Below are 26552 nucleotides of genomic sequence, written 5' to 3' on the forward strand. Positions count from 1 at the left end.
AAGGTACACTTCTAAGAACTTATGGATGAATTCCTTGAATGCTGTGACTACTATTCCTGAAAATATCACTGGTGCATTCTTCAGTCCGAAAGGCATTACTCTGTACTAGAAGCAACCCCATTCGGTGGCGAATGTTTTCTTACTCCTATCCTCTAGCGTGATCTTCACCTGGTGGTATCCTAAGAATCCATTTGTGGAGTAGGTTTCCTACCCTCCCACATTTTCCAGTACCTCATCTGTGAATGGTGTTGGAAATGGATCGCTGACGCAGGCATCATTGAGCTTCCTGAGATCCATGCAGATGTGAATCTCTCCAGTCTGTTTCTTCTCCTACACAACCATCTGACTTACCCAGTCAGACTCTTCGACAGGTTCGATGATTCCTACTGCCAACATCTTCTCTAGTTCCTTGCGGACCTTTTCTTTATATTTTGGATTCAATTGGTAGGGTCGCTGCTTCACTGGTTTTGCATCTGGTTTCAATGTTATCTTCATTATTCCTAAGCCTCCTAGAATCCCTTTTAGCTCCGTAATCTTTTTTGGGAACATATCTTGATATTCTCGTAGCAATTCGATGACCTTCTCCACTGTGGCGTCATCCCAATAGTCCCCAAGTGTTGCATACTTCGTCTCTTCTTCAGTCCGAATATTCACTTGTTTTTTTTAATGGCACCATAATATATGGGTCTTCAATTTTGGGTTCGCACACCTCTCAGATCCCCTCTAATTCCGGAATATTGACATTTCGCAGATCATCATCATCATCATCTATCTAGACATTATAGCATTCGAGGGCCTGGCTCAGCTGCCGTGACTAGTCAGGTTGAACAATTTCCTCTGGTTGTAGCGGTGTCTTGAATATGGCGGCTTTTACCAGCTGTAGTGCTTCGTCCAATGGCTCCCATTGATCTTCAAATAGGAAGGTCGAAAAAACTCTGCACGCAAGATATCCCACTCGCCTATGTTGTGGCAGAGCTCTGGTTCTGTATTCCAGTTTCTGGGAATGATGTCCAAGGTGTGATAAAATAAGTGCACCCACTCTGGCTGAGGTTCCTCTCCATAGGCTTTGATCCATTTGGTAAGGTGCATGTGCAGATCATCGCGTCCATTATATTTCTTCGTTATGCGTAGTTCTGGCTTCCAAAATCTGATCTTCGTCATGCACCTATAGGTGCGCCAATCTTCGAATATCCCTTCATGTGTGCCCCACCATCGCGCAGTCATTGCGCGGAGTGCCCATCTCATCACATCAAACTGTTGTTGCTCTGGGACTTCGATTTCAAATTTGGTTAAGAATTCATCTACTATGGTCAACCCATCATACTTCAGTAATTCATGATCCTAAGCCCTTATGCAGTACATCGATTTAGTCAACATGTTGCAGTGGAGCGTGGTTACTCCATTCAAAGTGTGGCACCATCGCTCGCCTTCTAAATCTCACATGCAGGATTCTATATTAACCTGTGATATTCTTCTATCCTTCGTTGTCTTGACCCATCCTTGCTCTTGGGCAGACATTCTGTAGCTACAAGCTTTGTCATCATCACATCTTCTATCACGCACAGCTTTAATGTAGTGTGGTCCTTCAGCCAGATCTAGTGGAATGACTATGCGGAGTGACTTCATTTCAAATATCATTGTCCGCTTCTTGAGATTAATCACCCCATTCATGTCGGTGGCCCACTTTATTCCTAACAATGCAGGATAAGGCACACTTTCATCCATAAGCTCAATAACTTCAAAGTCCGTTCAGGTACTTGTGCCATCAAGGTCTACCGTAACCCCTTGCAGCCTTCCCATGGGTAGCACCTTCTGCTAATTTTCCATCCTTAATTAGATAGGGGACCATTGTAGTGTAGGCTTACCCATGTGCGCCCAAGTCTGTTTTGGCAGTACGTCGACATCTGATCCCAGATCCAAAATGACCTGCTCCATCTCATATTCACCAATCTATGCCATTAACCATAATTCCCTTCCAGTCTGTGATGCATGTCTTCACGGCTTCGAATGATGCAAGGCTCTGTCCATGCTGTGCATCTATTTACCAATTCTTGTAAGCTTTTAACAATTTTATTGTCACGAACCAATCATATACATGTCTCTAAAAAGGTAGTTATCATATAAGGGTCCTTTTCTATCTCAGGCTGATCCTGACTACCTGAGGTAGAGACCTTTGCAAAGCTCTCTGGAGCTTCTAGATTACCTCCATCCGCTCCCATGTTGGTACCACTTCTCAACACCCTGTTGACGTTGGGATCATCCTCGCGGGGTTCGGACCTCATCATTTGTACATTTTGGGTCGTCATTGGTTGCGCTGCCCTTCTCTCACGAATCTACACTCTCATTGTAGGGAAATCTATCATCTCATGATCAAATTGCTCACAATAACTATACAAAATTCTTGTTGGGTTGGAACTCTCTCACGCGTAATGTCCAGGTCCTTCGCAGTTGTAGCAAATTATCTTCCCGCGACCCCTTCTATGCGCCATTCCACTCCGTTCTTGTCCATGACTCTGGAACCCATCGCACGTGATTGCGGCGGCTGGATCCTAACCTCGCGCCTTAGTCTGCATCCTATAAGCAGGTGACTGGTCTGTTAACAATTGGTAGCTGCGACAGTTTTTTTCCTCATGACCCACCGAACTACAGAAGTTGCAAAATAACTACTGGGGGATCTGGTTGTATTTTTGTAATATATGACAGTTATCAGTGTTGTGCTTTCCTCCTACCTGATAGATTGCGCACCATAGGGGGGCTGCCTGTGCCTCTGGTGGCAATAGTACTAGTCCCCCAGTCACCACCAAGTTTACTAAGACCGGGTAGTGGTCTTTATCGTGTCCCTGGCTTCTGCATTTTATACACCATAATTCCTCCCAAGTTTTGGCTCGCAGTATCTATTCTTGTTTTAGCTTCCTCATTTCGACACAAAAATCCTAGATTTGCACTTGGATTTGCTGCACTCACAACCTAGGATCTTGCAGCGAAGTTTCATGTAACCTCATGGTGGTCTCTAACGCCTCGACCTGGGTTGAGATCTTCTGTTGTGATAGAGCTACGCTTAGGTATGGTGTTAAGGATGCCATAAACCAAGCACAGTGTTGTGCATCTGTCAATGTCATGTTAGCCTCGCAAATGGTACTTTTCAGCCTCTGGTCCAACTCCCACGTGGTTTCCCAAGGCGTCATTGCGATCTCTTTGAACCCTATGATCAGTTGTGTTTCTGACTTCGACTGGCTAAACTCCTTCTTCAATTCGGTCTGAATGTCTGTTGTTCCTACCATTAGGTGCGTGCTTGAGTACTTTATGTACCACGTCAGTGCTCTGTCCTGCAATGCGCTGACTAAGGTAGCCTTTCTGATATGATCATTCGTAATTTGCTGCACATTCCATACTGATGTTAGCACAAACTAGAATTTTTCTGAGTCTTTGCCTCCTACTCCTTTGAATACTGGCAACTGAATCACACTGGCCATAGTTACCTTGGATCTAATACTGTTCCTGATCCCTTCGATCCTTCAATGTTCCTTTCTACAAAGTGCCCGCATTTCACACTAGACACCCCTTAGGTAGATCTCGGTCCCGGCAACAGAACCATATGTTGGCTTATATGGGCCTGACCTAGGTTCGGAATAATTATTTAACCAAGCAAATCCCGCAGCTACCGACCCTTTCAGCAATAGCCCGCAAGGCACGAACTGAGGTCTCACCCGAGGTAGCAAGGGTGGGTGCCGGAACTAGGTTTCCGCACCCTTGGGATGTCTAGATGTGGTCTTAGAGGTTTCACGCACTGTTCCGCAGCTTCGCGCTGCTCTACTTCACGTAGACCCGAACCCAGTATTATCCTTACTACTTATTACTGCGCTATTTATGTATTCAATCTACTTATTATGGTCTTTAAGAAAACATTTGTCAGAGTTGACCAATTTGCACAATTAAAGTAGACACAAATTCATATATTCAGAATAGAAACATAGGCACATAGATCAAACTGTATAGTAAACATACAAAGGCTAGATCTGTGATAATTCAGATTTAACACAAAATTTCAAAAACATTTATCTTGATTTACTTTCTTCCCCAATACGTCTAGATCTGCCCTGCGCACTCAACTGCAGGGCTCCACGCACACAGCTGCGGACTCTTTTAGGCCTATACGCACACAGTTGCAGAGCCTCTATCTACTACCAAAACCCTCGACTTTGACTTACAGACACTTCAAGACTTTCCTTCTCAAAAACCCATTACACCTTAGACCCAATATTACATACAAAAACTATCTTTCCCTCATAGAGCCTCACTCTCTTTATACCTCTCTATGGTCCGCGAATCGACTTACTTCCTATTGATTTATATTGTTTTTTAGGCAGACAACACTTTGACTCGACCGTTTAAACTTCACGCTCTGCATATTTTGGAGTTTTACAATATTTTTATCCTAATTTGTAGGCTAACAGACCCAAAATTGTTACACGTGACCTTCACTACCCAACAGTCCACACACTTGGGATGTCTAGATGTGGTCTTGGAGGTTTCGCACACTGTTTCGCAGCTTCGCGCAGACCCGAACCTAGGATTATCGTTACTACTTATTACTGTGCTATTTATGTATTCAATCTACTTATTATGGTCTTTAAGTAAACATTTATCAGAGTTAACCAGTTTGCGCAATTAGAATAGACACAGATTCATATATTCATAACAGAAACATATGCACATAGATCAAACAGTATAGCAACCACACAAAGGCCACATCCGCGATAATTTATATTTAACACAGAATTTCAGAAACATTTATCTTTATTTACTTTCTTCTGCAATACATCCAGATCTGCCCTGTGCACTTAGCTATAGGGGTCCATGCACATGGCTGCGGACTCTTTCAGGCCTCTACACACATAGTTTCAGAGCCTTTATCTACTACCCAAACCCTCGACTTAGACTTACAGATATTTCAAGGCTTTCCTTCTCAGAAACCCATTACACCTTAGACCCAAGATTACATACAAAAACTGTCTTCCGCCCATAGAGCCTCGCTCTATTTATACCTCTCTATGGTTTCCATACTAATTTACTTCCTATTAATTTATGTTATCTTTCAGGTGGACAACCCTTTGACTCGACCTTTTGCACTTCACACTCCATATATTTTGGAGTTTTACAATATTTTTATTACAATTTCTAGGCTAACAGACCCAAAACTGTTACATGGGACCTTCGCTACCCAGCAACTTCAGGCTGAAGTTTCTTAGTGTCAAGAAGAGAAAGTGTTACTATAGAATCTGAGTTCTCTTATATTTGACTAATACTTTCTTTGATAGATATCCTAGTTACAGCTTTAAGATGGAACATAGATAAGTCAGCATATACTTCTAATAAGGAGATAGTAGGTAGACACAACTTAGGTGTAGGCTGACTTTCAAAATATTCAAGTGCTGCAAAATTTATAACCCTTTTAGATGATGAATAAAACATGTCTGTTAATGGGTTTTCTTCAGCTTCAATCTCTCTGAAAGAGACTGATCTTTTAGAATTATCCATTTTATAGACTTATAGATTTTGAATACTAGCTGTAATGAACCAGACGTTACTGGCTCTAATACCAATCTATTGCGGGGGCTTTAGATGCGAAGCTTACTCTCCTTGAGTTTGCTGTAGGGGCTTCAGATGCAAAGCTTTCTCTCGTTGATTCTCTTCTCTGTGATCAATACACAGACCTTTACATGAACCCGTACATGAACCTTTAGACTTTCACGCTCTAGCATCTGACAAACAGCTTCTTGCCTTTAACGGACTGGTGTTCCTTAGACCTCGGCGAACCTCTGGAAAACCTCAAGTGAACCTCTTGTCTCATAGATACTACCTCAACCAACAATTTTAACACATGCAAAAATGAAGAAATGTACTCATGTAGAATGTATCATGCTCAGAAAATGGATACTCATATATTTATGCAGAAGTTTCTTTACAAATTTAGAGAGAAATTCTGAAGCTTCTTTCTAGAGATAGACTGTTTAGGCATTTATCAGATGTTGTGACTTCTCAAGCAAGAAGCTATCTGAAGGATTCATGGCCTTTCACAAACTCTGTCTTAGAAATTGAATTCTTATGAAAGCATACAAACTTAAAAGACCTAAGAATCTAGCCACTTTAGGTTCTCACCAGAGCTCTCACTCTGATGCGCAGGCTTCTCAGTTCTGACTCTAAAGAGATGGAAGCAAGAACTTCCTCCTCAGACTCAAAAACTCAAAAACATAACCAAAATCACACTCACACCCCGAATGTAGAGAATGAGCCTTACTCATTCCTTATATAGGAAAATGAGGGGACAAAGATCTAACAGTCAGGAAGATAGATTCAGTACCATCTTTCGTCAGTCGAAGAGATGTGGCTCAAAGCTCACCAAAAGTTAGAGAAGTGCCCCAAGTCACATGACTGAATAATCTTCGTACTAAGTTACACTATGGAATATTTGAACAGATCCCACGGAAAACATTGTACTATAAATAAATTTTACATAGTGGATGCTTTTAAACAAAAAAGCCGACGAAAAAATTGGTCACATTCAATCTTATGACTAGACATCATTATTACACTATGGAAGCTTTAAAGACAAGCTCACGAGAACCATTAGTCCCCAAGGGTGTGGCCCGCGGAAATCTTATCTCAGAATATCTATAAGAATCCCAAGCCTTTGTATAAATTCTTCGTACAATCATAGGCTTTCTTAAGATGATTTGGTGTTTAATCTTAGTCATGACTAACCATTCATGGTGTGTTTTCAAAAAAAACCAAGAATTTGATTGTCTTGATAATTATTGACATCTCCAACAATTTTACATGGATAATGCCAGCATTTAGTTAAAAATCCATAAGTGTCATATTCATATCGAAAGTCACGCTGGAAGAAAAGGGGATCCATAGCAGTATTGTTGAGGCCAAAATCGTTCCACCATTGTTGAAGCCATTCACCTTATCATTGTCTTTGTGTGGTCCCTATGGCACCAAATTTTAGTATTGTGTAGTGAGTTTCATTTTTTCCATCTGCTTTCATGATGTCCCACAACAACTTTTTGTAGTCTGAAAAGTTGTAAATGGTATCCAGGAAGATAATGCATGGATTACACTTTGGCCACATTTCTAGCATGTTGTACCATCCAAACCATCTGGTCCAATTTGTGACAAAATATTTGTGGAAGATTCTCCTCTGGTTGCTTCCTTCTCTGTAGATCACAGTGATACGTCTAAAATTTTGGCTTATGATCCAAAATGGATTTTAGATAGACTCGTAAGTCTAAGTGTTCCACATTGAGGAAAATGAAAGTCCAAGGAAGTTCCTGGAAATAGCCTCATTGCAAAGACCGTCTCATTTTGAATCTACTGCAACTTGAATGGGAAAAAATGGACTTAGGATGCAAAAGTTATGGCAGAAAGAAGATGCCCTTTGTTCCTTGGAAAAGGAGGCAAATCTTCAAAAAACTGGCCTAAAAGGCTTTATGAATAAAAGCACATCGGAGGAGGTCAAAGGTGGACTTAAGTAGAAAAGGGAAGCACTCCTGATCGACAATCCCCAACATATCAGGTCGGAGGTGGGCTTGCGTGTATATAACCTAAGGGGAGACCCGGGCTGATGCAATATCGTGATCGTCGATATCAGCAGATTGCAATCAGCGACGACATAAGGCAAAGGACAGACCCCCAGAAAAAGTGACATTGTAATCATCCAAATCAGAAGATCGATGTTGGCAATGGCATGGGACTTAAGGCGAGACCCCAGGCCATGCGACTTCTGATAAAGTCGAACCCGACGGGTCTTATAGGCATCAATATATATATTTTGAGATCGAAAAAGGGTTTTTTCCTATGTAAATTGGCATTTTCATTAAATAAATGAAACACAAAGGAATGTGCCTGATCCAATATATAATGAACCTGAAAGGTTTTATACATGCAAATATATATAATTTGAGTTCCATAAAGGAGGGTTTTGGGTGGGCCTCAACTGGAAAATGGTTTTGGCTTGTCTCTGCCTGATCCCACACAATGGTCGACACATGGCTGTGGGAAGAGAGAGGAAAACCACATTTTTTGGTGGGTAACCTCCATGCTCCTAAGTGGCCAGAAATGGGATGTTGACCGTTGGATTAGGGATCTCATAGATCAACGGTGGAGATTGTGGCAACAACTAAAGCTAGACCTAATCTGATTTTAAGGTGATTGCAATAATATTTTGAAGTCCAATAAAGTGGATTTTGTCGGGTTTTTGAAGGTTTTCTTGTGTATTTGGGATTTTGCCCAATACACTAGTGCGATGCAGTATAATGCCTAATGGCGGACCCGATAGGGATTTAGGGGTGATTGAAAGGGATTTCATGTCTGGAAATCACGATCGATAGTGTATTTTGTAGGCCTTCTCTGTGTAATGGGATTTTCTCCATTTTTCAATTTTCGCCTATGAAACGGCCCTGATTCCTTCTGTAACCACTCCTAATCATCATTCCAAGCTATAAGAAGGAATTTTGGTAGATGATGAGGCATTTGAAAGTCACAGTGCCACAGAACCAGATGGCCAGTCAAACAGACAGTGCAGAGAAGCCACAAAGCCACATGGAAATGATTGGATGTAGGGAAATGGTTGGGGAAGCTGAAAAGCTAGGAAAATGCATCAAAGGAGCCTAGATTGCTCAATTGAGAGAGAGTTGAATGCGAAAAGCAGTTGCAGAGCTGAGAGAGCAGAGAGAGAGTGAAAGCTACTGTGCAGAGCAGTTGAGGGAGTCACTTGGGGGTCAACTAAAAGGCCAGAGAGCTGCAGGGAGCCAAAGAAGCCAGAGTTGAAGAGCTAGACCCAGAGCCAGAGCTGAAGAGCCAGAGCGAGAGCTTCAAGAGCCAGAGCCAAGAGCCAAAGCTAGAGCCAGATCCGAGAGCTAGAAAGCCGGGAGCTTCAAGAGCCAGGGATAGAATGGTGTCTAATCCCATTGTTTCTGTGTAAAACAATGGAGTTGAGCCAAGGGCTTGTAAAAGGACTTATACCATAATTCCAAAGAACCTAGTTGACTTGACTAGAGCTCATAGAGATGTAGCCTAAGAGTTTTGGGTGAACTCCTAATTAAATTGTTGTCTTATGTGTGTTTGTTATTTGCTACATTGTTTCACTGTTATAGGTTTTATATCAGTCTAAGAAAATCAATTTATACCATGTAAAGAGTTTAAGAACAACCATAAGTATGCACCTTATTTTGAAGCACATTATTAGTTCTGCATTGGTTAATCATAAGGACATGGGAGTATTTAAGCTTTAGAAGTGGGAGAGGTTCTTATAAGTTAGACAAGAATCCTAAGTGCCCCATTTTCAGATCAAGTGGTATCAAAGCCTGAGATTGATTAACCTCACCTTCAAAGAAGGTTATATCAGAATGCTTGATTGACAAAGCAAATATTTCTTGTCCAAAAGGTGTTTAAATAGTCAGAGGTTGATTGTATGCTTGTTTTCAGACTGACTATTGTTTGAGTTTGCAGAGGTGAAGGGAAAGTTGTTGATAGCTCAGTCCAGGAAGAACAAGAAGGAAGAAGGGCTGAAGGCATTCTTCTATTCCAAAGGACCTCAAAGCAATCCTTGAAGTGCAAAAGGTTGTTGCAAAAGGTTGCTTAATACAACACTTTATTAATATTGTTTGAAGTTCTTTTGTTCATTGGTATAACGACAACTTCTACAAGTGAATCCTGAAATTCCTCCTTCATCACAAGACTCTATGATGGAGACTTGAAGCAAGACTTTTTCATCATGATGGACAAGGTGAGAGAAATGTATGAAGATGGAGGGAAGAGCAACATACTTAGAGAGCAGTTGAATTCCATGAAGGAAGAGGAGCAGTTGCTTTCCGATAGACAATAGGAAATAGAGAGGCAACTTCATATTACAAATATGAACTTGAAAAGGATGCATGAGTTGGAGTCACAACCCTTTGTTGCCAAAGAAGCCTTGGTCAAGTATCAACTTGAAGAAGAGGTAAGCCATTATAGTTTTTCTTCAAATTCCTCTAAGAATGCTTATATTAGTTCTTTTGAAAAACATACCAAACGCATAGGTTCCAAGCTAATGTCCTAGATGGGCTATGAACGAAAAGGCTTGGGTAGACATGCACAAGGTATTGTTGAGCTAATAATAATTGAGGAAAGGCCTAAGTATTTGGGTCTTGGCTATGGACAAGCTTATAGAGAAAGTTTCCAAGCTGCCATGAAGACCATTAAAACAACTCCAAGAAGGAGTTGCATTGCAGGTCTTCAAGAGTGTGAAGTTTGTATTCAGGAGGAATGCAATAGCTTGAAACATCAATTGCAGGATGTAGGTGTTCAAAAGCACACACTTGAACCAGAGAGTTTGGGAGACTCTAACAACCTTGAAGAGATTGATGGGGTTCCAAAGCGAGCCACTTCTTCATTTGCTTCACCTCCTCATCAAGGCAATAAAGGTGAAAGAGAAAGGTATAAATCTGGTTCTAATAATCTTCCTTTTGATTGTGCAAAGCATGATAAATTTCCACATATGTATGTGAAAAGAATTGCATGTTCCTTTTGTGGGTTGGATAACCATAATGTTTCTAGATGTTGGAAGAGAATGACCACATACAAGAAACTTTTGAAGGAAACTAAGCAAGAAGCCAAAGGTCCATTGGACAAGGCAAATCATGTTGTCAAGATGATGCACATGCCGTGCACTTACTGCCATAAGCAAGGACATCTTGCTACAAAATGTTGGACTTTGAATCCAACAATGCTTCCACAAAAGCTGAAGAAGGTGGAAAGAGAAGATGGTAGAAATGGAAAGGAAGCTTCCATGAATGATGTGTCTCATGATGATTCACATGATGATGTTGATGTGTAGACAAAGGTAGTACCTTTGAAAACGATTGGAAAGAAATGGTTAGAGTTCTTATCCGATTAAGATTGCATGTCTATTGATGCATATACATTATATTTCATTTCATCTTTGAAAGTACAATGTGCTTAAGTGAAAGTTGAAGTATGAAATGCATGCATGAGCAGGGGATGCATGAACACTGGGATGTTGATGATTTCCTTGTTTTTGAACATGTATGTGTAATTAACTTGCAGGGTTGATTGCTTTGACATGCATGTGATTCGATGTTGACTTGGGAGAAGTTAACTTCGTATCCAAAGGGAGATAATGATGAAGTGTTTCATCTTTTGAAAAAGAGTCCTAATGGTCTTTTTCTACATGCTTAAGTTGAAGGGTCATTTGTTTAAAGACATGTTTTGTGGGCTTGTTATCTAGTCCATCATTTGTATGCAGATGTAAGACATGGGGGTGTTCACAAGCTATGAAATCTGTTTCTTTTGTTGAAGCAGGAGTTTAGGCCATCCAATTGTTGCATGTATTTCTATTGTTGTTAATAGTTTTTGTTGAAAGCTTGTCAAATAGATACAAATGAAAGTTTTGTGGAGCAGATGAACTTCACATTTGTTTGAGCCACCTTGGATCAATGATCAAGGCAAAGAAGTTCAAACCACCTTCTATGACCATTTCAGCAAAAGTTCTGCAGGAAGGCATGGAGGAAGAGAGTTCTTCCTAGGAAGACCAACCCATCCAGGAAGGGAAGTGGTCAGAGACCTTGGTTCAGAGGAACCATGCAAGGCAAGTGTGTGGAGGATGAAAGAAGAGGGTGCTCTTACTCTCACGTACTTTTCATATTAGTATGTCAGTCGTTTGGAGACCTAAATATCTTTTAGTGCGAAGGCGTGATCCAAAAAGGATTTTGGATAGACTCCAAAGTCTAGGTGTTCCTCACTGAGGAAAATGAAAGTCCAAGGAAGCTCCTGGAAATAGGCCCATTGCAGAGATTATCTCGTTCTGAATATGCTACAACTTGAATGGGAAAAAATAGACATAGGATGCAAAAGTGATGGTAGAAAGAAGATGCCTTTCTTCCTTGGAAAAAGAGGCAAATCTTCAAAAAAATGGCCTAAAAGGATTTATGAAGAAAAATCGCATCGGACGAGGTTAAAGGTGGACTTAAGTAGAAAGGGGAAGAACCCCCGATCCCTGATCCCTGAGATATCGAGTCAAAGGCAGGCTTGTGTGTATATAACCTAACGTGAGACCCAGGCCGATGCGATATCGCTATCACCGATATCGGTGGATCGCAATTAGTGATGGCATAAGGCAAAGGACAGACCCCCAGACTAAGCGATGTTGTGATCGCTGAAATTGACAGATCAGCATCACCGATGGCGTGGGACTTAAGGCGGGACCCCGAGCCTTGCGACTTCTGATAAAGCCGGACCTGATGGGTCTTATAGGCACGAATATATATATTTTGAGATCCGAAAAAGGGGTTTTTCCTATGTAAATTGGCATTCTCGTTAAAAAAAGAAACATAAAGGAATGCACCCGATGTGATATATAACGGTCCCGAAAGTTTTTATACATGCAACTATATATAATTTGAGTTCCGTAAAGGTGGGTTTCAGGTGGGCCTCAAGCGGAAAATGGTTTTGGGTTGGCTCCACCCAATCCCACACACTCGTAGACACGTGGCTCGGGGAGGAGAGAGTAAAACCACCTTTTTGGGCAGGTAACCTCCATGTTCCTAAGCTGCTCGAAATGGAATATTGATCGTTGGATCAAGGATCCCGTAGATCAACGGTGGTGATTGTGAAAACAACCAAAGCCGCACCTGATGCGATTTTAAAGCGATTGCGATAATATTTTGAAGTCCGATAAAGTGGATTTTGTCAATTTTTTGAAGGTTTTCTTGTCTATTTGTGATTTTGGTGAATACACTAGTGCGATGTGGTATAACACCTAATGGAAGACTCGGTAGGGATTTAGGGGCAATTGAAAGGGATTTCACATTCGGAAATCACGCCCGATAGTGTATTTTGCGGGCCTTCTCTGTGTAATGGGATTTTCTCCATTTTTCGATTTTCGCCTATGAAAGAACTGTGATTCCTTTTGTAACTACTCCTAATCATGATTCTAAGCTAGAAGCAAGCATTTTGGCAGACGATGTGGAGTTTGAAAGCCATAGAGCCGCAGAGCTAGATGGCTAGTCGAACAAACAGCGCAGAGAAGCCACAGAGCCGTAGGGGAATGATTGGATGCAGGGAAATGGCTATAGAAGCTAAAATGCTAGGAATATGCCTCAAAGGAGCCCAGAGAGCTCAATTGAGAGAAAGATAAATATGGAAAGCAGTTGCAGAGCCATGAGAGTAGAGAGAGAGAAAAAGCTACTGTGCAGAGTGGCCGAGGGAGTCATTTGGGGGTCAAGTGAAAAGCCAGAGTGCTGCAGGGAGCTAAAGAAGCCAGAGCCAGAGAGCCAGAGCCAAAGCTAGAGCCAAAGAGGCAGAGTGAGAGCTTCAAGAGCTAGAGCCAAGAGCTAGAAAAAGGATCTAGAGCCAGAGCTGAGAGCCAAAAAGCCGAGAGCTTGAAGAGCCAGCGACAAAATGGTGTCTAAACCCATTTTTTTTGTGTAAAACAATGGAGTTGAGCCAACGGATTGTAAAAGGACTTATACCATAATTCCAGAGAGCCTACTTAAGTTGAATAGAGCTCATGGAGACATAGCCCAAGAGTTTTGGGTGAACTCCTAATTAAGTTGTTGTCATATGTGTGTTTGTTATTTGCTGCATTGTTTCACTGTTATAGGTTTTATATCAGTCTAAGTAAATCAATTTATAGCACATAAACAATTTAAAAACAACCATAAGCATGCACTTTATCTTGAAGCACATTATTAATTCTGCATTGGTTAATCATAAGGACTTGGGAGTATTTAAGCTTTGGAAGTGGGAGAGGTTCTTGTAAGTTAGAAAGAAGCCTAAGTGCCCCATTTTCAGATCAGATTAGGGATTCTTCAGCCAAATGTGCAGCCATCATGCTCCTTTGATACACCATGTCGTGTATCCATTTGCTACCTTTGACGTAGACTTTCCTTTCAGGTACTGAGTGATGAATATCTGAATGAGGTTGCAAATTTGCATCGAGCACTTTTGTGTTTCTTATCTGCCATGTTGATTTCCATTTGGAACAGTATTCTTCCTACTTCTATGTTTCAGAAATTCTTCTCAGAGTCTCTGTATGCTGGGCAGGGTCCCATTCTGTTACTATCAACATGGCAGTGTCTTTCTGATTTAAATATTCTATGCTTAGGAAGTCAGGCAGACAACACTTTTCGCCTTTGATGTGTTTGACCTCAAAGTTGAAATTTGTAAATACAGTCTGCCACCTTGCGAACTTAGCTTCTCCTACTTTCTCTATAGCTTTACTAAGGAATTTATTTAGTGCAAAGGCATCTATTCTTAAGAGAAACATTTTGTATATCAGGTGGATATCAAATTTATCAATGTAGTTCCATGCTGCTTTGACCTATTTTTCAATAGTAGAATAGTTTTTCTCATGTGGGCTCCAAGTCCCTGAGACAAACTAAACTATTGTTCTTTTCCTTCTTTCTTTTGCTTGAAAATTCCTCCCCACCCTTCATTGCTACCATCTGTTTCAACAATTTTGGAAGAACCTTCATTAGCGATATGAATAATAGGAAGAGTTTCCACCTTCATTATAATTCTTCTGACAACTTCAGTGTGAGCCTGAGACTAGGGTTCTGGATGTTTTTGCAGTCTTTTGTTGAGTAATCTTTGGCGCAATCTTTGTAAAAGCTGCTTACATAGTTTAAACATCCCAAGAATCTCTATAACTGAGTTTTGTCAGTGATAATATCTAGAAATTTATCAGCAAATTCCATAGCATGTTTTTGCAGAGTGATCTGCTAATTTTCAATTGTATGGCCAAGAAACTTGACACTTGTGTAAAATAATTCAATCTTTTTCTTGCTAAGAACTAATGCATTTTCTTTGACAAGTTGTACAAATTTCTGGATACGTTTAAAGTGATCATTGACGTTTTTAGAAAGTATAAGTATATCATCAAAGTATACTAGTAGCCAATCAAAATATGGCTTGAAAATATTATCCATAACCTTCTAGAATTTGCAGGGGGCATGCTTTAGTTTAAAAGGCATGACGCTCAATTCATAGTGTCCTGCTGGGACACTGAAACCAATCTTAACCTTGTCATCTTCATTAATCGCCACCTGCCAAAATCCTAATTTCATATCAAATTTAGAAAATACTTTAGCCCCTGTTATTCTTGGTAAAAGATTTCCTTTTGAGGAATGAAGTAAGTATCATCTGAGAGTATAAAATTCAGAGGTTTATAGTCTATGACCTGTCTTGGGGGAATATTTTCTTTGTGAGGAAAAGCTTCTAGTAAATTTTCCTTCATTTTTCCTTCTCCCAATGTTCTGATCTGGGCATGTAGCTTTGTTTCTGCATCATCCATGGTTTGTGCCATGAGAACCTTCTCCTTTGGCTGAGAAACATGGTCTTCATCAAATGAGATTTATGATTCAGTGCTTGATTCACACTGACAGTTTTCAGAATCATTGCAGTCACATTCATTCATGTGCATGTTTAATTCTTCATCAAAGCATTCTAAAGAATAAATTTCAGAGGATTTAGATGTTGACCATAGTTGTTGTTGTTGTATCTTTTCCCTAGATGAGATGCTTGGTCAATTTTCAGATTTGTGATTCTTAGAACCACATTTATGACATAGGGTTGGCACCATGCCTTCTGTTTTTACTATCCTTTTCTTCTTTGTAGCTTCAAAGGATATCTTTCAACTATTTCTCTTAGATTCCTCTGATAAAGGACACCGACTCGAGGTATGTCTAGGTTGGCCACACAGCCAACAAATCAATTTATTCCACTAATGTTTTTTTATGTGTCTGCAAATGAATATCCTTGGGTTCATACTAATGTGTTTTTGGCACATATCTATAGTATCCTTTCTTGGTCCCTCTTCTTTTCCTTTGTGGATATTTTCTGTATTCCTGTCCTTTTTCTTTCTTGTCCTTCTTTTTAGCTTTTCTTCTTTTTACTATGCAGTCATCTATAGCAAGACCATACTTGTTACAGATGGATTTGTTGTCTGGTAATCTTGACATCTTCTACAAAGATTTATTAACTTTCATACTAATGTATAAATTTACCAGAACTTTTGTTATGATGTTGTATATTTCTCCCCAAGTAAAGGATTCAAAAGGCAACTGAAAAGCATCTTGTTGTCTTAGATAATCTACAAATTTTGAAGGCAATGTTGCTAAGTAGATTTGTTTCCACAAGAGATTTTTGCTATCTTTAACCTCGTATATTCTCTGAATCCAGTCTCTATGAAAATCTTCATAATGAGACATTTTATTACATTTAATATTCACGGGAATTATCTCATGCTTATTGGCAAGTTCAAGTTCTCCTCCACACCAATGTTATAAAATGAATGAAGTTAGTGCCCCAATCATATTGATTTGTGGATCTCCATTAGAATTATGAATGATATCTCCCACTTCATCTTTCAAGATTTCATTTTCCATTTTTTCCACTATTGCTGGTGATGACTTTGTTTCCCACCATCTCAACAAAGTTCTAGTAAAGCATTGATTAATAGATTTACAAGTTTCTATTTCAGTTTTTTCCCCTCAGGCACATGAGCTTGTATTCTGTAAACATAAGATCTATCATTTTTCGAATCTAAGCAAAACTCAGATTGTTAATATTCCATTCTCTGTGTGGTCTAGGATTGAAGTTATGTGTTTCTGGAAGTTCCCATTTTCCACTGAGATCAGGTGTTGGATACCTGGTATATTGACTTTGGAGAGGCTCATAGATAGGGAACATATGTGGTTTAGAGATTTCAAGTTTCTCTACTTCTTTAGATAGTGAGGAGATAGTCATTGGCTCAGAGTTTTCTTCGGCAATTTGCTTTAGTGAAAAGAGAAGGAAATCTATCAACAGGCTTAACAAGATGTTGAATATTTACAGATCTCTTCAATAGAGATAAAACAGTAACCGGTTTGTCTTTGGGGGCTATATGAAGTTTATCAAAAAATTTCAAACAGTTCTTCAATAGATTCTTGAGTAGATTGTTTTCCCATATATACTTTCCTTTAAATGGCTTCTATCATTGTTAAGGACTCTTTAACAAAACCTTTCAATACAGTAGTGGAATAGTTCACATCATTCAGAGTTCTGTTAATACTATTTATAGAGACTTGTATACTATCAAAATCTTTTTTAACTTCAATAGACTTTGCATAATTCATTTCTAGCCCTTTAACTATTGTATTTGTCCAGTTTATCTGTTCAATGGCTTTTTGTATCCTACCATCAATGCAAAGGGGACTGTCATCTTTTATTACCAGTGGAATGGCTTTAGCATTGTTCTATGCTTATCCTAATACAATGCCTTTGTAAGGAGGGAAGGTGGTAGGAGTTTCAATTTTACTGCCATCTATGGCAGTCCAAGAATGTTTTGCTGAGGATGATTCAACATCTGCCATTTGTACATCTGTATTTTCTTGCTTCCTCTTCCATTCATAAAAAGACAACCAGACATTGTTCTTTTGCATGTATGTTTTCCATTCATGGGATAATCTGATTTTTTCTTGGTATGGAGCGGTAAGGTCAAAACTGTCAGCCTCAGTATGAGTGTATAAATCCCAATTAAGCATATTTTTCATCCATTGATGATCAATTGTATACTTCCTAAATCCTTTTGTTAGTGTTAGTGTCTTTACACTATCATCAGTGATCAAAATTACTCTTTTGCATTTCATACTAGGTGTCCCATTTTGATCAATTGCTTTCTATTAGGTCATCGATCAACTAACGGTAGATTTCATTTCCATTTCTTCCCTCCTGACATATATTTGCTGACCTCCTTTCATACTTTTTAGTCCATGTTTCATGTTTATTTTTAGTTCATTTTATCATTTTGGTATGAGGTCTAGGGTTTCAGTCTCATTAGGTATTAGGGTTTTACCATGGTCAAATTTTAATGACTATTGCTAATAAGGGTCAGTAGACACATGAGGATGACAATAATCATCAGAAAAGTTTTAATCTCATAAATTTGTAAACTTAATAAAATTTTCACCTCAAAATTGAAAACAGAGCATTGGTATATTATTTGTAAATTTCATGTAATTTTATTATTCCTATATGTAATAAATGTTTTTATGCTGTTCCTGGTCACTTGGTGACATTTACCAAGTACATGCCACTGGTAAAGTCACTCCAAACGTTAAAAAGATCAAGCATCAGTTCACATATTAAAACAAAAGATCAAACATCCAAAAACAGAGAATTTGAAGAGCAAATAGACATTACGAAGTGGGTTTTGAAAGTTAAAAATTAAAAGTTGAAGAGCTATATAAAGGTCATCCATTTCTTAAGTCATTTCATTGTTTGAGTTGAATTTCAAGTGCTAAGAGAGAGCCAAAAACACGATTTTAAAGTGTTATTGAGCAAAGGGGTGAAATCACTGCGTTTTTGGAGAAATCTGACTGGCACTGTGCACATGGCAGCTAGCACTGCACACCTGGGGAATTCGCATATTGTAAATCTAAATGTGCGTTGTGCATCTGAGTGAGAGCACTACGCACCTGGCAGCCAAGCTCCAAAACGTGCCAAATCATATCAAATTTCCTTAAAACTCCCAATTTCCTCCATTGCAAGTAATTATCATCGTTATTCTTGCTGAAAAGAATTGTTGCATCAGTTTTCGGTTGTTTTGTCTCTCAAAAACATCAAACCCTAATTGTCACTAAACAGTCTCATAAGTTACACAGCTCACTCATTCACTGTTGTCCTAATCTCATCTATTTGTTATTCCCTAAACCCCATCCCTTATACATAATTCCCAAACACTATACCCATACTCACAAACCCTACACTATTCACTAACCCTACTCACTCCCTACATCTCTTTCCCATTCTTGCTCACCCTCACCTGTTTTCTTATTCAAATCACTTCATACTCATCTTAACTTGATTCACCATAAAGGGAAACAACTATACAGTAATGGAAAAAGACAATGACTATGAGCTTGAGGATATCCTTAGTGACAATTCTAGGGAAAGAAATTCGCAGCAGAGGAAGCCTCACAAAGGGGGGAGATGATCAGGGAGGAGCCCATTAGTTTGAGGGAAATGCAAGCCTGCCCATAGACCATTTCTTGTTTTAAACATCAATCATGTTTTTCTTTTTGTGAAATTGTGGAAAGGGTTAAATTTCATCATGAATTAGCAAGGTTGTTTGTGATACATTTGCACGATAATGAAGTAACCCTTGCCGGAATAACATTCACCTTATCACCAGCTATTATTTCAGAGGCTACATGTATTCCAAATGTAGATGTAAAATGGAACAAAGGATAGTACATTGTCAGGGAGTACTATGACCCTTACATCAAGGCTTAATACCATGGAAAATTGAAGAGAGTGTTCCCCTTCAAATTCTTGGAAGACAAGTTTGCTCCATTGATGAAAATCATCATCAAATACTTCACTTGTGAAGGTAGGTTCTCCCGGTTGTATGCCTACCACATTAGATTGATGATGCATTTCACTAGAGTGAGGATGATGAATATCCCTTACTTCATGTTCTGAAATATTGAGAAGATGGCACTTTATGTGAAGAAGAAGCGATATCCCCTACAGTTAAACAACATCTTTCATTATTCTTTGATTAAAATCATTGTTTTACATCAGCTGAACCTTCTCAACATGCCATGGGAGACTTTCATTTCTCATGATATGTTCAAAGGGCCACAAATCTTTTCATCAGTGCATCAGGAGGAAGGTGGACCTTCAGGACATGAACAAGTCAATGAAACTGAAACTGTTGGAGTTCCAATGTTTGTGACATATCAAAGTGGCACTAGGAAGCTTTTTGTAGCTACTAGGTGAGTATTATATCCACAAGGTATGGAAGGGGTTTCACATTCATCATCAAGCCACAGGTAAATGCTATCTACACAAGCTGTGGAAGGGGCTTTGCCTTCTCCTTCAGCAAAATAGGTACAAACAAAGCAGAAAAGAAAAGTCAAAGGTAAAGGCAAGAAAAATATGTATAAGAAGGATCTTGGTGATGGGCAAGAGAGATATTTTTACCTTGTTGATCATGAGGAAACACAAGGAGTTGATGTCATTGACTTGGATGCTCAAAATCCAAAGTATGTCAAAGACATGATCATAAAGGAATAAGAGGCTGAGATACAAGCACTAACAGACAATTTAGAGAGGGCTAAGTGGGTCATCAAGTATCTAGAGTAGGAGAACAAACACCTGAGCAACAAACAAGACCTCTTGGAGCTTGAGATACTGAAAACAAAAATGCAAAAGGGTCAAGCAACTAGGAAGTGAAGGGGCAAAGCTAGAAGACAAAAGGCAAAGGAAATTGAGAATCCAAGGGAGATTTGTTTTGAGTGGGTTAACATACACCTAGAGAAGCTGATTGAGAGGGCTAACAGAGACAACAAGATGCTTCACCACATGGCCTATCACTACATGACCTAGAACAAAATCTGCAACATAAGAATGAGGAAGCTTAAGGCTAGGTTGAGGAAGGCCTTAATGGCCAATGAGGAGAAAGACAAGCTAGAAATCCTATCTGATGCCTCATTAGCTCATCAAAGCAGTGGAAGAGAGTTCCATGTACCAAATCTGGGCAATTTTTGACAAATTTTGGTCATTTTCAAATTTTGAAATTTTCCAACACAGAAATTTGGCATAGGTGTCATTGCACTTTGGATAGATGCACTTTTTGAAATAATGGCTTGTATATTTGGATTCAGCATGAAAAAATAAGTAAACCTAGAAAATCTCAGTAATTTTCAAGAACAACTTGGTCACCAAAAGGTCAAAAAACCATGAAAAAATGACCTCTCTGCCACTTTTTGGAGACACAGAAGCAGCCTTGGGAGGTTTCACTCTTGAGGGGCTAAATTACCTCCAAATGCAAATATTCAAGATGTTCTGGGAACTAGACAGGAATACCTTTCCAATGAGCTATCTTGGGCTCAATTTGATCAAAGGGAAGGCCACCAAAACTGGGTCTGAAACGGCGCTGTGCACCTAGATAGTGGTGCTGCGGATAGAAGAAATTTTGCCAGTTTTGCCTAATTTTGCCAGTTTTCGCCTAGTTTTTCTACAAGTTGACTTTTCCCTCATCATGGATGAAATTATGATTGTAAATGATGCCATTCTATGTAAATATAATTGCAAAATGACCTTAGAGGGTAGATTCATCATTTTGAGGTCGTTTGGGGGTCAATGACTCAGTTTCCATGCTTATAGAGGCAAGTTGTTCCACTGCCTATATTCTTGTTCCTTGTTTAGAAATGGTTGAAACCACCCCTTTTCTCATGGATTTGACCCCTAATGGCTAGCATAGGAAGTTTGATGTCTATATTATGTATTTTTCCAGTCATTAGCAAAGGTTGGACTCTTGTGGATGCTTTGAGCTTCATTGTGCACTTGTAACAATGGTTTGGAAAGGAAATAAACCAGTGTTGGCAACTATTTTTATGGGATACTAGTGGTAAAGTGCTTTTGCATTGTTTTCTTCTTCTATGATTAGTTTTTCTCATGTGTTATGTGTGCCACACTCTTATTCATTCTTCCAACTAAATGAAATCAAGATAGACAGGTAGAATACATTGGTTACAGTGCTTTGCCTTGGGAATCCATTTAGTTTTCAATGTTTTCTACTGTTCAAACAGGAATCATGATCTGCATGCCCTCCTAAGTTCCTCACTAGTGATAGATCTACCATCTTATTCAATTTCAAGTGCTAAAACACCTACCTACCTGGCCCCATAGAACACCCTGCATTCTTGACTTGATTTCCCAGACCCAAAGCTGCCTGCTCCATTTGATCCAGCAAAACCATCAAAATCAACCAAAAACCCTAGAGCTACTATACCTAGCCTAAAATCCATATTTGATCCAGTCATCTCGACTGAAATTCCCAAGGAGAGAGACCTCTCCCAACCTGGTAGGGCTAGCTACCAGGTTAAGCATGGTTTTTGGTTACCCTAGAATTGCCTCCCTTCTACCTGAGGCCAACCTAGGCTCTAACATAGTGGCGACCATACTGGGGAACGTAGTTTTATGTTCCTCAGTAAAATGTATCAAGTTTAGATCTGATTGTTGTTGGTGAACAACGATCAGACATCAGAAGGCTGAAATCATTCACCTAGTGACTCTAAATCAATTTCAACATCAGATCCAAGGACTCCATTGGAGGATTAACCCTACTAGCAAAAATGTGAAAGGACAATATGGAAAGATCATGTATTCAAGTTTGGAATTTCATCCAAGACATTATGTTCTTTGTTATAAATTATTTCTTCTCTTTTCCCGATAACGTTAAGAAGCTCTTACAAAGTATATTGTACTTGAGAAAAGATCCTATACCTACATTTGATTATTTCCCTTTGGAGATTGTGAATACAAAATATTTGCATGCCTTTGATCTTGATCAAGACCCTTCTTCTAAATCTTATGATGACCGTTTTCAAACTGATGAGCCTAAAGAAAGAAAGACTGATTCTACACCTTTTGTACATATTCACATACCTTGTAAAATTCCAAATTGATACAAGCCTCTGAGTTTACCTCCTATATCCCATGCTTTTCCCAAAAATCATTACCTATATCTACCAAGATTTGATGGTGAATGTGACAACATCACTGCTAAGAGACATGTATTGAATTTTGAGTCTTTTCTTGACCTTTTTGAAGTTGATGAAGAGGATGTCAGTATTAGGCTTTTGTTGTTTCTTTGCAAGGCAAAGTCAAGAGTTGGTTCAAAACCCTACCTGATGCGAGCATCTCAGATTTCTAGCAGTTCGTCAAAGTTTTCCTCGAGAATCGGGTGGTCAAACGAAACCCTTTCTTGATCCTAGAAGAGTATAACTAGCTGAAAAGACTGCCGGGGGAGACAGTACAATAGTTTTCTGCCAGATTTAACCAAGATTATTGTTCAATGCCTCTTGCTATAAGACCTCCTCCTAGATCCACTCTCTTACACCACCCGGAAGCCTTTGATCTGGAAATGGAGTTTCAACTAAGGGAAAGGAACCTTGTAACACTTGAATATACGCAAAACATTGTAGTAGATGTAGAGGCTAATTTCCTGATTAGAAGGGCAAAGTTGAAGGAAGAGGATATGAAGAAAATAGATCCAGAGCAATTGACATCTTTAGAGGTAAAGCTTGACATTTTGGTAAGTGTAGTGGAAGAGATGATGCAAAATATCACCACAAGGAAAGAGTATGATGTTCAAGACCGTGGCTCGCTGATTAAAGAAGAATAAGTGGCTGATCCAATTTTTTTTTTCTTATCCCAGTTGTCATAGATCTGAGAATGATTATTTTATACATTGGCCTGTAGAAGAGAGATCTGTTGATATGACATGTATGCTTCATGCTGTGTTTTATACTGATGATTTTCCTAAGTTTGATCAGTATGATGATGATTATGTTCTCCAAATAGAAGCTAGTCTTGTAGACCCATCAGCAGCTGGTTTTTGGAAGGAGGAAGTTCACTTTCGGCAACTCAAATACAGTGATCAGCCGATGCATATCAGCTATGGAAGTGAGGAGGAAAGTGCAACAAATTTTGAAGTAAGTGAAGGATCTTTATCTTTTTGTTTTTCTTCATTTCAATTCATTAGAGACAACTTTCATGCAATCAGAAATCAATTGTCGACAAGTTTTGATCTGAACCATCTTGAGGGCAATGAAATCCTTGTTCAAGACTTTTCATATCTAGATTTGCAGCCCCCGAATGCCATTGAATGTCAGGTTGTAGATGAAGAATTGGAAGCTGGAACATATGACCAAATGATGCAAGATGATTACGTACCATTCTATTTTGAATCATTTTAGTTTTTGAAGGGAATTTTGCATAGTATATATTCAAATGAGCAGCCTGTAAAAACTCATGCCATCTCATTAGAACCAACAGAAAATGGGTTGCAACAGTATTTTCAAGTTTTTCATGATCCAATAGCTAATGTGTTGGATGATATCTGCAGTCAAAGTCCTTTTCCATTTTCACACATTGAGCTTGGAAAACATATTGATACAAACTTGATCCGGCAACCAGTTTCTTTGTCATTTTCAACAAGAGTCTCATCACAAAGCTCAGATGAAAGTTTGCATTCATGGTATGAGGAGAAGAAAAGTAAACTATTGGATGAGATAAGTTCTAGTGCACATGAATTCCACGATCCTTATGCAGTATTTTTGGAGGCGAATAGAGAATCTATATTATTCAACGGATCTGTTTACAAGTTTTCATGGAAGTTGCCTTTTAGTAGTTCTCTCTTGTTTTTCATAAGAAAGCACTTGCGGAGACTTCAAATAGTAGCCAGAATGCCTACTTGGTTGCATTGGTTGTTTTATTTCACTTGATTAGGTGAGGAATGGATCAGTTAGAGCAGAGTGTGATTAATAAACTCACAGACGTGAGCACAGTCAGTTTCATAGTCAGTTTGAGTCATGAGTTAGTCTCAGCTTGTATTGTGTTAGTTTTCAGTCTTTGAAGTGTTTTGACCTTCATGCCCAATGGATAAGGCTACTAGGTCTATAGTGTTCTTGGCACCTCCAAGGAGCTACCATCTCCAATGGAGCCAATGTTAGTGTCAGTGTCTTCACATTGTCATCAATGATCAAAATTACTCTTTTGCATTTCATACTAGGTGTCCCATTCTAATCAATTGCATTCCATTAGGTCATGGATCAACTGATGGTAGGGTTGATTTCCATTTCTTCCCTCATGACATATATCTGTTGACCTCCTTTCATACTTTTCAGTCCATTTTTCATGTTTATTTTCAGTTCATTTTATCATTTTGGTCTTAGGTCTAGGGTTTCAGTCTCATTAGGTATTAGGGTTTTACCATGGTCGAATTTCAATGACTATTGCTAATAAGGGTCAGCAGACACATGAGGATGACAATAATCATAAAAAAAGTTTTAATCTCATAAATTTGTAAACTTAGTAAATTTTTCACCTCAAAATTAGTTTTGAGGTGAAAACAGAGCATTGGTATATTATTTGTAAATTTCATGTAATTTTATTATTCCTATTTGTAATAAATGTTTTTATGCTACTCCTGGTCACTTGGTGACATTTTCCAAGTACATGCCACTGCAAAAGTCAAAATGATCAAGCATCAGTTCACATATTCAAACAAAAGATCAAGCATAAAAAAATAGAGCATTTGAAAAGCAAATAGACATTACAAAGTGGGTTTTGAAAGTTAAAAATTAAAATTTGAAAAGCTATGTAAAGGTCATCCATTTCTTAATTCATTTCATTGCTTGAGTTGAAGTTCAAGTGCTAAGGGAGAGCCAAAAACACAATTTTAAAGTTTTATTGAGCAAAGGGGTGAAATCACTACATTTTTGGATAAATGTGACTGGCGTTGTGCACCTAGAAGTCGGCCCTGCACATAGAAGAGGCACTGTGCACTGGGGGAATTCGCATAGTGTAAATCTTAACATGCACTGTGCAGAGAAGAGGAACTACGCATCTGAGTGAGAGCGTTGCACACCTAGCAGCCAAGCTCCAAAATGTGCCAAATCATATCAAATCGACTTAAAATTCCCAATTTCCTCCATTGCAAGTAAGCATCATCGCTATTCTTGCTGAAAAGAATTGTTACATCAGTTTTGGGTTGTTTTGTCTCTCAAAAACATGAAACCATAATTGTCACTAAACAGTCTCATAAATTGCACAACTCACTCATTCACTCATGTCCTAATCTCATCTATTTGCTCTTCTCTAAACCCCATCCCTTATACATAACTCCCAAACCCTATACCCATACTCCCAAACCCTACACTATTCACTAAGCCTACTCACTCCCTACATCTCTTTCCCATTCTTACTCACCCTCACCTATTTTCTTATTCAAATCTCTTCATACTTATCTTACCTTCATTCACCATAAAGGGAAATAGATGTACAATAATGGCAAGAGACAGTGACTATGAGCTTGAGGATACCCTTAGTGATAGTTCTAGGGAAAGAAATTTGGAGTAGAGGAAGCCTCACAAAGGGGGAAAGATAATCAAGGAGGAGCCCATTAGTTTGAGGGAATTGTAGGCCTGCCCATTGGCCATTTCTTATTTTAAACATAAATCATGTTCTGCTTTCTGTGAAATGGTGGAAAGGGTTAAATTTCATCATGAATTATCAAGGTTGTTTGTGATACATTTGCACGATAATGAAGTAACCCTTGTCAGAATAACATTCACCTTATCACTAGCTGTTATTTCAGATGCCACACGTATTCCAAATGTAGGTGAAAGATCAATCAAAGGAGAGTACATTGACAGGGAGTACTATGAGCCTTACATCAAGGTTAAATACCATGGCAAATTGAAGAGACTGTTTCCCTTCAAATTCTTGGAAGACAAGTTTGCTCCATTGATGAAAATCATCATCAAATACTTCACTTGTGAAGGTAGGTTCTCCCGGTTGTATGCCTACCACATTAGATTGCTGATGCATTTCACTAGAGTGAGGATGATGAATATCCCTTCATGTTCCGAAATATTGAGAAGATGGCACTTTAGGTAAAGAAGAAGCCATATACCCAATAGTTAAACAACATCTTT

At 39.1% G+C, this 26552-nt stretch overlaps 1 protein-coding gene across 1 annotated transcript in view; it reads left to right on the forward strand.

The window, feature by feature from the left end:
* Positions 1 to 26552, forward strand: part of LOC149261661 (MADS-box protein CMB1-like) — a 195724-nt gene that overhangs the window by 160939 nt on the left and 8233 nt on the right. The gene's annotated exons all lie outside the window — the stretch shown is intronic.

This window comes from Pinus tabuliformis, chromosome 6 (assembly GCF_031772625.1).
Source record: "Pinus tabuliformis cultivar Carrire ecotype Pingquan chromosome 6, CPIR1, whole genome shotgun sequence".
Classification (NCBI taxonomy): domain Eukaryota; kingdom Viridiplantae; phylum Streptophyta; class Pinopsida; order Pinales; family Pinaceae; genus Pinus; species Pinus tabuliformis.